Source organism: Chinchilla lanigera, unplaced genomic scaffold (genome assembly GCF_000276665.1).
Source record: "Chinchilla lanigera isolate Chin_1 unplaced genomic scaffold, ChiLan1.0 scaffold00056, whole genome shotgun sequence".
NCBI classification, from domain to species: Eukaryota; Metazoa; Chordata; class Mammalia; order Rodentia; family Chinchillidae; genus Chinchilla; species Chinchilla lanigera.
In genome coordinates, this window is record NW_004955457.1 from 10,749,086 (window position 1) to 10,757,191 (window position 8,106).

Here is an 8,106-nt window from a genome sequence, read left to right on the forward strand (position 1 = left end):
AAAGGAACTGTTGTGTACTATTTCTTGTGTATTACTGTGTACTATGGGGAAAGCAAACTTGTATATCCATTATGGAAAACAATATGGAGGTTCCTCAAAAAAACTGAAACTAAAAGTACAATATAACGACAAATAAGTGACAATTCTGGCTATATATTCACAGGAAATAAAACCTATATGTCAAAGACATATCTATATCCCCATATTCATTACAGCATTATTCACAGTAGCTATGATTTGGAATCAATCTGAACTTCCAGCAACAGATGAATAAAGAAAATGAGATGCACACACTATCTTGAAAAAAAAAAAAAAAAGAAAGAAAAAAACAAATCCTGTCATTTGCAACAGTATAAATGAACCTGGAGGGCACTATGTTAAATGAAATTGTCCAGACACAAGAAAAACTGCTGTTTGTTGTTGTTGTTGTGTTGTTGTTGTTATGTCATTTGACTTCAGGCGTATTTTTTCTCTTTTCTAAAAACTGTATGAATATTTGTTTGTGGGACAATGTTTACATTCTTTGTGGGGACCTGGTACATGTACATAACATATCTTCATTCCTTTTGTCATCCTCTTCCCTTTCCCTCGCCTTGGCTCTCTTGGTCCCCTTCCTATTTAAAAAAGATCTATTTCCCTACTTCCTGTTACCTACCTTTATTTTGCTTTTTATTTATTACTTGCATATGTCATATGAGAGAATCCTTGTAATACTTAAGCTTGTCTGTCTGATTTATTTCACTTAGCATTATGGTCTAAAACTCTCCATTTTCCTATAAATAGCTCAAGTTTACCTTTCTTTATGGCAGAGTAGCACTCCATTGTGTATAAACCCATTTTCTTTTTTTTTTTTTTTTTTTTTTTTTTTTGGTTTTTCTCCGGTACCGGGAACCAAACTCATGACCTTGCACTTGCCAGGCAGGTGCTTTTGCCGCTGAGCTAAATCCCCAGCCCCTAAACCCATTTTCTTTACCTATTTATCTGTTGATCGACACAGAGGCCACTTCCAAGATTTAGCTATTACAAATTGTGCTGCTATAAACATGAATATGCGCACATCACTGTGGTATGACATCTTTAGCTCTTTCAGGAAGATACCTAGAAGGGGAAAGGCTAGGTCAAATGGAATTCCTAGTTTTTGAGGAGTCTCCATACTGATTTCCAGAGTGGTTGCACTAGTTCACATTCCCAACAACAGTGTAGAAGGGTTCTTTATTCCACACAGCCTCACCAGCATTTGTCATTGTTTGATTTCTTGCTGACAGTCATTCCTTCTGGGGTGAGATGGAATCTCAATGTTGTTTTAAGAAAGACAAATATTCTATAATCTCACGTATATGTGGAATCTAAAATAGTTGATCTCACAGAAGCAGAAAGTAGAATGGTAATTTCCAGGGGTTAGAAGTACAAGAAGAGTGGATAGACAGATGTTGACCAAAGGTAGAGATTTGGGTTAGACAAGAAGAATAAGTTCTAAAAATCTATTGCACAGTATTATGACTGTAGTTCATAATGGATACTTGATAATTTTTAAGATTTTAAAAGAGTAGATCTTAAATGTCTGTACCACAAAAGACTGGCTTCACTCAATGGCTTATCTTGTTAAGGTGCTACAGTGAGTTTGTAGGGGTCTAGTGCCCTGAAAGTCCTGGAAGCTGCCAGATATTTATAAAAAGCCGTTGTTGCTACATGAGTGTCACTTGATTACTCACTTGCTGACCCCAAACAACAGATCAAAAATTCTGGAACAGTAAGAGAGGTTCTCTTCCCTTTTGTATCAATCCATTCTGTCTCTGTCCACAACTTGCCGTTCCCAAACATTTTGGATATGGTGGCATCCTAAAGGGTTTGAGGTCTGTTGAACCCTCTCTATCCCTAAGTGGTCCCCCACCACCAACACTGCCAAGGAAACATCCACTTTCTTCCCTCTGACTAATCTTTCTTTCATTTTGGTGGTAGGGTGAGGTATGTTTAGAGTGTGAGACCCAAATGCAAGAGAAAGCCAAAACTATCCAAATCAAACAACATAAAGGGGAAAAACATGATAAATATTGTGGAGAGGGCATTGGGCTGGGTTCTCAACTAGTTTAACAGATGAACCTAATGAAAGGGACTCTGGCTCTGATGCTTTGTACTCTGTCTAGAATGAAGTTTGTCCCCTTCCCTTGGATGGAAAGCCACAGGTAAGAAACTACTAAGCACAGATCCTAGGCAAGGGGCTGTAGCAGGTAATGTTCATCATAGATCTATGAAGTGTGAGGTGGCAAAGCCTGTACAATGAGGCTGGAACTTGGCTAATATTTGGCAAGTACTTGTTTTTTTTTGTTTTTTTTTTTTTTGTTTGTTTGTTTGTTTGTTTGTTTTTCTCCGGTACCGGGAACCGAACTCACGACCTTGCGCTTGCCAGGCAGGCACTTTGCCGCTGAGCTAAATCCCCAGCCCAAGTACTTGTTTTTAATTGAGACAATTCCAACTTCCTTGCCATGACCTAGGTTAGCCCAGACAGCATCCTAAATATTTTTTAGGAAGTGAGTGGATACACCTGGGTCTCTCGCTATGTTCCATGCGAAAGTGCAGAAGACGAGACACTCACTCAGGTTTACAAACAAAGGGGCCTCAGAATCATACAGCAAAAGTACCTGCATGTCAATGCTCCCTCTAATGTCCAGCATAACATTATGTAGAACTTTTAACCTGTGACTCAGTGTCCTCATCTGTAAAATGAAATCAATTGCATTTAAGCCAAAGATTGCTAAAGTGACTGAAGGAAATTGCATGTAAAATCCTTAGCAAGAAGCCTCAGACTGGTAGGCACTCAAAAAAAAAAGTCTTCTTCCTTTTCCCTGGGGAAAAACACGCACACATGAAGCAATTAGTGAACAAGACAATAGATATGAAAGGATAAATTGCAGCAGTCAGTAAGTGCTCAAAGAGCCAGAGGAAGATCAAAGGGGGCTGCAGTCTATGGGAAGAAGGCCTGGGAGAAGGGGGAGAGAGGGCAGCGCTGGGGGAGGACACCGCTCACTCCGCTTGACACTGACAGCACACTTCAGGGTGTTTTGCCCCATTTGGACTTTATGATGTCTAAAGGTGGTGGGAGACGCTAGCCAAACCACCTTAGTAAAGACATAAATTTTAAAACTGACAACAAGACCACGATGGAATGTGAAGCAGGAAGTGAAGTGTGCTGGGCTCAGTCCCCCGCTTTCCCTTCGGCTCTTCTCTGGTCTGTGGCTTTGGAAGGAGTGGTGGCCTGATCAAGTACAAAACTCTCAGCTGCTGAAGTCAGCGGAAGGGGTTAGAAGAAGCTGGGGTGAGGCAGAAATCATCTTTCAGTTTAAATTGTTGTAAATCAGAGCCAAAAACTAGGCTCTACATTGTGCTTTTGTTACTCGGGGAGTTAAATTGCAAGGAAATGAACTGTGCATAATAATTCCCCACGTCACTGCCCTCAGCCTCCTCTGCAGCAGGTTCCACACTGAGAGCCATCCCTGGGTGCAAGGCGCTATCTAGTGGCTGCTCTCTGCAAAGAGAGACTCCAGGGGACCAGAATACAAAAGAGCCTGCCCTTCACCTGGTCCTGGGGACCACCAAGGCCAATGAGAGAGGCTTCCAAGAGGACTCTGTGCCTCCAGCCAGCTTTTCTGAGCTGTTAATGAAGACCTCTAAGTGCTTGCTTCATTATCAGTCATCTTATGCCTGCTCAGTACTCCTCATACCAAGCAGGAAAATCACCAGAGTCCTCACTTAAAGAGTACATTTAGACCAGGCTATCAAACATTCGGTCAAAGCTCATGAGCATGGTCCTGCCTGTACTGTGACGCCCACTGACCCACCCCAGTTCCCCTAGAGCTGCCTTTGCAGGGAGAGAGGGTAGCCCACTGGTGCAGGAGGCTAACAGGATCCCACGGAACACAGGGAAAGGGTCAGGTTTCAAAGCCCTTGACTGGAATGTATTATTTTTTCCTCAGACCAAATCTCTATTTTTTTTTAAATCAGATTTTCAACTAGAGAAATCATGAAGAGGCTTCCAGCTGAAGGGGTTTAAACAACAACGAAAAAAAGGTCTAGTTGAAGCTGAGTTCCTCCCCAGGCTCTCCCCTCTCTTTAGGTGACTGAGAGGGCAGGACAGACTAGCTCACCCTCTACTGTCTGCCCTTTGATTAGGACTAATGATCTCACGAGTCACTGTTCCTTGCGTATTCCCTGGCGCACACTGCCTCCTGATTTTTAAGTATATAGTGTCTGAAGGTCACAGTACCATGTGGCCTCAAATTGCTCTAACCAACTCTTTCTCCGATCTCCCCTCACCCCCAACTAGGTTGGAACCCAGAATAAGTGGTTACCTCATGATTCAGTCATACTCTAAATCCTAATGTAAGCAGGGCATGGTGCCACAGTCTGTTATGTCAGCACCCTGGGAGACTGAGACAGGAGGATTGCAAGTTCAAGCCCAGCTTGGCAACTTAGCAAGACCATGTCTCAAAATAAAAATTGCACTAAGGACAAAGATTAGTGTGAAGGTGCTGTGTTTAATCCCTAGTATCACAAAAATAAAATAAACCCTAGTATCTCTTTGGAAACACACATATACACTCCGGGTACGAAGAATCCCTAATTTTTGGCTGTGAACTGGATTATAATACTTAGGTTCTCCTCTTCACTCCTCTTTTTTCCCCCTCCCCCCTTCCCCTCCCCTCCTCTCCTTTCATTTCTTCTCCTCTCTTCTCTTCATGTCTGACAGGTCTTGTCATGCAGCTTGGGCTGGTTTCACAGTCTTCCTGCCTCAGCCTTCTGAGTGCTGGGATTGCAAGTGTCCGTGTGCCGTGACATGGGTCCAGCCCTGGGTTTCTGACCCAGTGGAGGGAGTGCACATGGGTGGGAATGCAGACACTGGCAAGCAGATGCAGGCGCAGTATTTAAGCATTACATATGAGCTTCACCACTGACAGGCTCACAGCAGAATTTATGGAGAGCTTCATTCAGAGCAACGGCAATAGGCTCCGTTTTAATGAATCCCCTTGGCAGTATAATCATCACTCAGACAAGAACAACTGCTCTACAGAGCTGAGCACCCTCTCCCTGACCCTTGTGCCTCTCCACTGAAACTGAATCCTTCTCATTTTTTTCTCCCCATTGCACAAAAATTTCATTTTTAAAACGAATCAATATGTGCATGGAGAGTGCCGTGGAGGTGGAGCAACAGGGCAACAACATGTGAGCCCGTGTCGAGGGAGGAAGGCAAGTGGACTCACTAAGAACCACCGTTCCCGTTCATAAACAGCATGAAATAGAATTTCGTATTGCAAATTAATGTGTGTGTGTGTGTGTGTGTGTGTGTGTGTGTGTGTGTGTGTGTGTGTGATTTTTCCAAAGCAAGGGCTTTGTTTCTGAGAGCGCACGCAGGCACCGCGTGCTGTGGTTGCTATGGTAATTACTAGCCTCTGTTGAATAGGGACGCCAGGGGTTATTCAGAGAACCAACTGGCGAAAGTGCATGTTAGGATGAATAAACCCACCCACTTATTTGTAAAGGTTTCAAGAGGTACTAGAACCCAAAAATGAAGAAGGTGGGGGTAGGGGCACATATTTACAAAGATCCAACAAAACCGCTTTGCCTTTAGCAGTTTTCATCATATTTCTGGAGTTTAAAATGTCAAAGCCCTTGAGACATCTGCCCCTGGGCTTCTGAGCAAAAGAGAGAAATATACCTAAAAGCAACACACTACCATGCAGTAGTATTAATGCTGATGGTAGTAATAATATCAGTGGAAGTAGTAACAATGAAAGATTATCATTTATTGCTTGAATACAATGTTTTCAGTGCTTATTTTATCTTATTTAATCCACACAAAAGCTTGAAAAATACGAACGCATGCCTGTTTTTATTATATGCAATGTACATTGAGTACTATATACTACATATAATACTATGTACAATACATACATAGTTTGGGTTGTTTTTGAAATTAGATCTTATTATATTGTCAAGCTGGCCTGGAACTTGTGATCCTTCTACCTCAGCTCCTGAGGAGCTGGAATTACTGGCCTGCAACACTGCATCTGGCTCATTTCATAATTTTTAAGTAACTTCTATGAGACAGAATTTAGCCCTAAAGATAGCCGAATGTAAAAACAAAATGGTGTCTCTCCATGGAGACTCCCTCATAGTAAGTGGAAAGACAAGAAATACATAAGCCCTGATAGTGTTGGGGACTAAGGAACCTTCCAGGGGGAAAACTTCCTCATGTATCTTTGGAGTTGGAGTTGAAGAATCGAAAGTTGCTCTACCAAAGTGATACCCAGGTGGGGCCTGAGAATGGCAAAAGCTTAGCAGGACTGGGGAGAAGTGTTCTAAGCAGAAATAAATTTGGGCAAAGGTCTCATTTGGAGACAGCCTGGTATGTTCTTTGAGTAGGAAAGTTCCCTAGGGTCAGAACGAGAGGGCATGGGGCCTGGTGAGAGCCAGGACAGAACAGGTGGGACCCAAAAGAGTGTTGGATGAGCCATGAGAAAGGGTTTCCACCTGTCCCAGTGCAAGGACAAGTTGAAAAGGACATTCAGTAAGGTAGGAGTCACAATTTGGTTTGTGTCTAGCAAGCGCCCCTTCACCATGATATGGAGGATACTGGAGGACAGTGAGGGACATGGAGGTCAGAGGACAGGCTGTGTGGTAATCACGTTACCGACAATGGCAGGCAAACTCAACAGAGGCAGGAAGGAAGACCTGGAGGAAGAAAGATTGCAGGCTCTGCCTGGTCAGCAGGATTTGACGTGCTGGCTGGGACAGAGAAGGACACAGAGTAACTAAAGGTAGAATTGTCTCCATTTTACCAGAAAAGAATGAAGGCTGAGGAAAGCTAAAGAAGTTGCTCAAAGTTCCTGCCGCTAAGTGGCAGGAACAAGATTTAACCCACACCCATCTGACCCAGGGGCCTCTTCTTTGCAATACATAGGGCTACCTCCATGGCCAAAGTACAGGTTCCCCACTAAAATCAGCCACAGATAAAGAAGGGAGAAGTTCAGGGTGTGACTAACCAGAAAACATAATGTCTAAAAGCAGACTGGAACACTGTATGGGTGGACAACAAGCATTAGTAGCAGGAGTTCAAAATAATGTAGTTTATAATTGGTTCTTTTAGCTTAGCTGTTTATAGGAAATACTTTCCTTTAGTAACAATAAGGTGACATATCATTGCTTTTTAAAAACTGTTTTAAGAAGCATTTAATTAACTTAATAATATTACTGTATATCTTCTGCAAAATCAGAGTTAAAGACATGTTCTGCTTTGTTGTTCTACAGCATTCATTCAGTAAGGAGCAACATGATTGACCAAGTAATTAATCAAGCTTTATGTCTTATACCAAAAATATTTAAGATAATATAGATGATTAAATATCTTTTTGAAATAAATAACAACTAACAGTTTAACTTTCCAGCTGCAAAGGGTAGCTTTCCAAAAGACAGAGAGAAGAAAAAATAAAACAATATCAAAAACTTACAGAGATTTACAAAGCCAGCAGGTTTTCATTTTGTCTTAAGCTTTGGAGTTTTAAATTCACTTTGTTTCATTTTAGGCTCATCATTTGATATATCTGTGGTTTAAATTACTCTAAGCTTCCTTTATTATATTTAAAACTTTTGCTTTTCATATCTTTAAGTGAAGATTATTCTGTTTGTTTCAAAGAATAAGTAAAAATAAATATAGCAGCAATGGGCTTATGTTTGCAGTGGATTGTATCCTCAACTGGAAAATCTAAAACAGTAAAGGACTGGTGTGTATAAAATAGAACAGCTTATCTACGCACTGTCTACTCTGTTTGGATATAATATAGCACTATGCTACGGGTGGCTTTGGAAACCAAAGCATATTCAGTTGAAATCTTGCCATTGAGAGTCCACAGTGTACCAGCTAAATGCACAATGAAGGTATTTAACAATCAAGTTTAAGTGTTAAAATAGTAGGTTTGAAATTTGGGAAAGGGAACCAGAATGGATTTTTTTAGCTGTCGTTCTCCCAATTCTCAAGTCCCTCATACACTTTTACCTTGACCTATCTATCACTCAAACCCTTGGTGCTGTAAGCTTTTGCAGAAATTAGAGTGT